Source organism: Hippopotamus amphibius, chromosome 2, assembly GCF_030028045.1.
Source record: "Hippopotamus amphibius kiboko isolate mHipAmp2 chromosome 2, mHipAmp2.hap2, whole genome shotgun sequence".
Lineage (NCBI taxonomy): Eukaryota > Metazoa > Chordata > Mammalia > Artiodactyla > Hippopotamidae > Hippopotamus > Hippopotamus amphibius.
Window position 1 is genome coordinate 14,218,406 of NC_080187.1, and position 7,317 is coordinate 14,225,722.

Below are 7,317 nucleotides of genomic sequence, written 5' to 3' on the forward strand. Positions count from 1 at the left end.
TCAGTATATTCTGGTCTGGTCATGGATTGTGCATTTTCTCCCAAATATGTTCAGAATTGTCAATTGCAGAATTTTTTTTTAATTGCAGAATTTTAAATACTTAGACTCCAAATAGTCCTTGTGTCCTTCTAGAGATGTGTCCACAGTTACAAAGATAGAACATGGTTGAGATTCGCTAACTTTTATAACAACAAATGCTTATATAGAGCTTCCCGAAGTGATAAACTGAAGTAATTAACTGCCAGTAGAATAAGGCTTGCCTCTGAAGGTCAGGGTGGGGCATGAGGGCAGAGGAAGAAAACAATGCTATTTACTGAATATGGTGGTTACTAGTTCTGACCTCTGGGGAATATATCTGGCCAAGCGAGACCTGGGAGAGACTTGCTGAATTTCCAGCAAGACAAGGTAGGTGTATTTGTAATAAATAAAAAACTTGAAGTGGAGCAGGCTGATGTAGTGTGGTGCATGACAGGGCATGATTTCCTCATAGTAGAAATTATCCCCATTTTGTAGATGAGCAATGTGAGGTTCAGAAAGGTTAAACCACCCAGCTGGGAAGTATCTGAGCTGAAGCTCACACCAGAGAAGCTGACAAGGATAAATGTGTTGACACCATACATATGGAGGGCCACGTGTCCTATCAAGGAGAATGCTGATTTATAGAAGAATCTGATAAATGGGAATTTTTGCTGTAAGAATTAATATTTTAAAAACTAGGTATGTTCCTAGGCCTGTACCACTTCCCACTTTTTCTGCACGAAACCTGCCTCACCTCAAGTGCATTAAATTAGTTAAAATGGATCATGTAAAAATAAATAAATAAAAGACTCTGTGACCACTCTCAACCCTATGTTGTGCCTGCCCGGCTGCTATAAGCCCCGTGGACACACATAAGCTGTTATGCCAAGGCAGTGCCTCAGAGGGCAAAGCTGGGTGAGGGAGTGGGTGGAAGGGACCACCATGCCTCCTCCTTCCCCTCTGGGGGTCCCATGCAGCTGGAGGGGGAGAAGTTCTGTAAGGCTAGAAGGGCCTGACTTCTCTTGTCCTTCTTGTAATGACTCATTTTTTTCTGTGAGCCAAAGTCACCATGTGATTTACTGATAGCTATGGTAATACTTACACATATAAGAATTTATTAAATCACTGTTTATTAAATTACCTTATGTAAGTGAATAACACAGGCATGGTAGCATACGCACAAGTGTGAAATGTCATAGGGAGCATGGGTGTATAACATACCATGCGTACTTTTGAAGGAGAGAAAGCTGGGTTAAGTGGGGCTCCACTGGCCAAAGGCTCAGATCTATAAGGGTGCAGAGCTGGGATTCAAACCCAGGATTGTCCGACTCCAAATCCTTTGCTCTTCCCACAGCTCCAGACTGCTTCCCTTACTCTCTTCTTTTACCTATGTGCATACACACACACACACCCCCCAGGAATCACCACCAAAAGCTCTCCGTTCTTTTATTAGGCACTAAAGAGGGAGAACTTAGTAGACCCAGACTCTTCAGAGGCAGAAGGTAGGTCTAAACTCACCCTGGAGCCACGCTGGAGAAGCATTCAACTGGACCTTGAGCCATACGAGGCCAGGGAAGTTCAAGGGCCGAGGGGGTAGAGAGGAGGGAAGGATGTCTGGGAGGTGGAAATAGCCTCAGGGGGGCTGCCTCTGAGCTGAGCTTTGAGAGAAGAGTGGGGATCACTGTGAGGAGTGGAGATGGAATGAGGTTTCAGAGGGAGGAGCAGCAGATACAAAGCACAGAGGACTGTGATGAGACTTTGACGGAGACCCACATAAATGGTGCCAAGGCCTTGGGACTGGATGAAATCTCATGGCAGAGCCTGTGTGAAAAGCAGCAACGAGCTTGAGAGGGCTTTGGCTGGTTGAGGGCTGCACATTCGCCCAGCATCTGTGGCTCTCTTTCTCCCTCCCCAGCAAAGCCTGGTCTCCTTTATGGAGTCTTTGTGATTTCTATGGAAACTAGTGCCATAGTTGGACCAAGTGACCCCGACTAAGCCAATCAACACTTTCCCTCCTCCTTGGTGGCAGTGATTGATTCAGGAGTGGGAAGATGATCTAAACTAATCCACTCAAATTGAATCGCAGGTCTTTTGCTAGAAATGAGAATGCATGTAATACCAGAAGCCACTGACACTTCTGGGGACTGCAAGGGAAGTCAGCCTTAGGATGAAACTGACAATAGGACAAGAGGAGCAGGGACACTGAAGGAACCACAGTCCTTGATGACAACCCTGGGCCACTGGCTTCAGCCTTACCTAAAGCCTGAACTGCCTGTGGACTTTTCGAATGTGTGAGCCAATCAGGTCCCATTATTAAGTCATTTGGAATCGGCGTTTCTCTTACAACTGAAATATCCCCATTGAACCCTTCTAGAATTGTTAGTTCCATAATCTGCCTTTGCATTAGCTCCAGCACCCATTACATCACCTCTCTCAGAGGCGCTGCTTAATGAATATCGACTACGTGAATGAATGAATGTATGAATGAGTGAATGAATCATTACGTCCACTCATCATGCCTCATAAGAAGTGCTTTTTTTTAGTTAAAAAAATTTTTTTTTATTGTGAACTTTGTGTCCTGCTACAAAGCAGATGCTTTTCTATCTGGCACCTGGAATTATTTCTTCTATGGTATACCTATGGGAACTCGAGTCGAGGTCTGAGCTTCAGGCTCTCACCTGGTACCATAACCTACTGGGTTCAGTGCTGCTTAAGGTCAGTGACACACGGGATGAATTTACTCCTCAACCAGGATGATTTTCACAGCCACCACCACTGCTGCGCACCCACGCCCCACCCCTGCACTGACTCCAGGGACATTCGGCAATGTCTTAAGTTATTGTTGGTTGTCACAACTTGGTGGGGGTGGGGGGCGGTTCACTATGCACAGGTAGTGAAGAGGCCAGGGATGCTGCTAAACATCCTACAACGCACAGGGCAGCCTCCACCGCAAAGAATGATCTGGCTCAAAATGTCAATCATGATGAGCCTGAGAAACCTAGTGTAAAATTGCCTTGAACTTCATTAAGAAAGAAACGTGGGGAGTCAATATGCGTAATGCCCACCTGTCTATACCAAGTGAATAGTCCCTAATGGGTGCCAAAAGCTTCGAACTCACCTATTCTTAGTCCCTTCCTATAACATTTCACAGCTAAGACAAAAGTAGTTCCCTATACTGGACACCAGAGGGTAGGAATTTCCAAAGGTAACACTGTTATCCTAAGCAACTGCTTAGGATGAAAACATTGAATATAATTAAAAACGCTCATTTCTGGACCTGGAGAGGACTGCACATTTGTAGAAATAGATATGAATGTTGCATATAAATGAATATAGCTATGAATATTTAAAGTATGTGGCTGAAAAATCAGTCAAAGAATACACTTTTAGTAAATTGATTGTAACTGTTCAGAATAAACGGTGGTTATGCTAGCTAGGTGTTTTAGTTAAAGATATTCTGGTTGCAAAGAACAGACATTCCAACTGGCACAACAGTGTAAAGCAATTATACTCCAATAAAGAGCTTAAAAAAAAAAAAACAGACATTCCCCTTGAACTGTATAAACCCAAAAGGGAGATTACTGGTTTACTGGGAGGCTACTGGAGACTTCTACCTGATACAAGGGAGAGTTGACAACCAGATGGTGCTATACTGAAGCTCATTCATACCTGCTTGTGAGAACCTATTGTGCACAGTGCTTCCCAACTCCCTGTTCAGTGACTTCACTGTAGTAGCTTGATACTGGCCACGGTGGGAATATTTGCACCATGGGAATCAGCAAACACTAGAAATCATGGTTCCTTCCCCCTCCCTTCCCTTCCCTTTCCATCCTTCTTTTTAAGGAGATGATTGTGTAAAAATTTACTAGCACATCACTACAACCAGGCCATAAGCAAGAGCCAGGGAAGTACAAAGGCTTCAACAGCTGAAAATTGTGAACTTCCCCTAGAGGTCTGCAAATATGACCAAGCTGCCACTATCTCCAAACTCAAGGTTTCTTCCTTCAAAACTCAAAATTCCTGGAGAAGAAAAACCATATGGCACAGTATCCACTCATGCCCCCAGCAGCTGTGCCACGGGGTAGGTTTACTGGAAGGCAGGTTACACTCTGGGGAGGTTCTCAGGGAAGGATATACTGTTGTGAGCTCCGTAGATGCCTCTGAAAGTATCTGCCACATTCACTTATAGCTGTCTGGCTGTCAATCACTTCTCTCCACATATCTAAAATATTCCCTGCTACAATGTTTCAAAAACATTATGTACAACCCTAGCACAGCCCCCTCTCCTGAAGGGGAGAGGACCACAGAATCCACAGCAAATGTCAGAGGGCCAAGCTTCTCAGACTCTTCTATCTCCAGATAATAACTATTTCTCCTTTGCTTCCTTAGAAAGCCCACCTGACTATTCTGCAATCCATGAAATAAATGGTAAATTTAGCTCACACCCAAATACACAAGAGTAGTCAATAGTGAGAGACAAGGGAGAAAAAAAAAGTTACAGTAACTCCTATTTAAAAGGAGGGGGAAAAAATAAAAAATAAAAGGAGGGAATATGGTTACCTGCTCACGGGGCATTTCCTTACTCCAGAATTCAGTGGGCCTCTGGTGCTAAGTTTTCTATGAAGGCTAGCAACAGTCTTCATCCATCATCTCAGTCTACTTCAGATCCTTTTAGCTATGTAAGATATGATTGTTCGCAAGAGTCCAGTGGTAGGGCAACTTGCCTGCAATGTGGACCAACTAGAGAGCTGACTCTTATCCAAGATCCTACTGGAAGCTCACTTCTTTTATACTTGTCAGACAGGTGAGAGGTAGCTGGATACCCTTATGTGTGGGGACACTGCCTCCAGAATCCAAAGTGTCGCATAGGCGCTATGTCTCTCTTAAGTAGTAGGAGACATAAAGCTGCCTTCTGGTTCTCAAAATTGGCTGCATTCTGGAATTACCCAGAGAGCTAATATTGACGCCTGGTTCCAACCCCAGAAATTTTGATTCAGTTCGTATGGGTGGGCATTGGGACTTTTAAGGGCTTCCCAGGTGAATAGGATTCTGGTAATATGGTGGAGTAGAGAGCACCAGGAAGCTGTCTTTCCACCCAGACTAGCAGAATGGTCTGATATAACGATTTTGGAACTCTAGAGTCTATTGAAGGCTTGCAACTTCCAGAGGAAGACTTGAGTGGTAAATTAAGGTTAATTGCAGTCAATTTTAGCTCTTAGCACAGTAGCAGCCACCCATCCCCCTCTTCCAGCCATTCGGCAGGAAGGACCCTGTCCTCCAAATATTGGGTATCTGTGCTCTGATTGCTGATTGCTGCTTCTGATCACAGAGGTGCAGACAAAGAGGCAGGCATCCGTTGTCGTGCCTCTCCGCATTGTTGCAAGCCTCTCCCCCTCCAGTGGAAGTGACTTCCAGAGGATTTAAAGGGTCAACACCCATTACCTCTCCCTTCATTTTTCTTTTCCCCTCTTTGGGACCAGATATTAAAGACTAGGACATTCAAAAACAACACATATAAGGGGAAATTTTGTAAGTGACCATGAATACCCACAGTAAGGCTCAGAAAAGACTTCAGAAGACTTTAAGTTTACAAGTTAGGCTGATCCTCAGCACAGAGACAGCCTACAATGATCAAAAAAGCAAAAATAATACATGAAAACAATAATAAAAAACAGCAACCCACAGGGGAAGGAGGATAATCTGCTTTCCAGAGTTACCACAGTATTTGATTCAAATGTCCAGTTTTGAACAACAAAAAAATCACAAGGCATACAAAGAAACAGAAAAGTATAGCCTATTCAAAGGAAAAAATAAACAGCAACTATTCCTAAAAAAGACTTGATAGCAGATATGCTAGACAAAGACTTTAAAGTAACTGTCAGAGATACTCAAAGAACTAAAGGAAGGTGTGGGAAAAGTCAAAAAATGATGTATGAACAAGATGGAAATGTCAATAGAGAGAAAGACCTAAAAATAAACCAAAAATAAATCCAGGAGCTTAAAATTACAATAACTGAAATGAAAAATCTTCTAGAGGGATTCAAAGGCAGATTTTGAGGAGATAGAAAAAAGAATCTGTGAACTTGAAAATAGGACAATGGAAATTATCAAGTCTAAGGAACAGAAAGAAAAAAGACGGCAGAAAAGTGAACAGAGCCTAAGACACCTAAGGGACACCAACAGACTGAACAGTATATGTGTTGAAGGAGCCCCAGAAGAAGAGGAGAGAGAAAATATTTGAAGAAATAACACCTGAAAACTTCCCAAATTTGATGAAAGACATGCCTATAAACATCCAAGAAGCTCAATAAACTCCAAGTAAGATGAACTCAAAGAGACCCACAATGAGACACGTTATAATCAAACTTTTGGAAGACAAAGATAAGGACAAAGGGAAAATCTTGAAAGAAGCAAAAGAGAAGTGACTCATCACATACAACAGAGCCTCAATAAGATTACTGGCAGATTTCTCATTAGAAACTTCAGAAGTCAGAAGGGAGTCTTGCAGGGGGAAATGAAAGGACATTAGCCAGTTATTCAAATCGATATGGAGAAATAAAAATCTCAGTGAAAGTAAATATATGGGCAGTTATAAGAGCTATTATTTGTAACTCCACTTTTTGTTTTCTACATTATTAAAGAGGCAAATATATATATATATATATATTTAAATTACCAGTCTGAAAGCTAGTATTATTATAACTTTTGTTTGTGACTCCAAATTTTGTTTTCTACATAATTTAAGAGACAAATACCTTTAAAAGAATTATTAGGAGGTATGGGAGGGGGCGGGGGGTGAAGGGGAAACTGAGATGAAGCGAGAGAGTAACACAGACATATATATATTACCAACTGTAAAATAGTCAGTGGGAAGTTGTTGTATAACAAAGGGAGTCCAACTCGAGGATGGAAGATGCCTTTGAGGACTGGGGCGGGGAGGGTGGGGGGGGCTTGGGGGGGGCGTCAAGGAAGGGAGGGAAGATGGGGATATGTGTATAAAAACGGATGATTGAACCTGGTGTACCCCCCCAAAAAATAAATAAATAAATAAATAAATAAATAAATAAATAAAAGAAGAGTTTTAAAACTCTTCTTAAAATTAGCTTGAAATTAAAAAATTTAAAAAAAAAAAGAATTATTAGTTTATGTTTTGGGACACACAATGTACAAAGACATAATTTCATGACATCAAGAACCACAAGGGATGGGGACACAGCTGTAAAGGAACAGTTTTGCTGTGTTATTGAAGTTAAGCTGGTATAAATTCTAATTTGAGTGTTATAACTTCAAGATATTAAA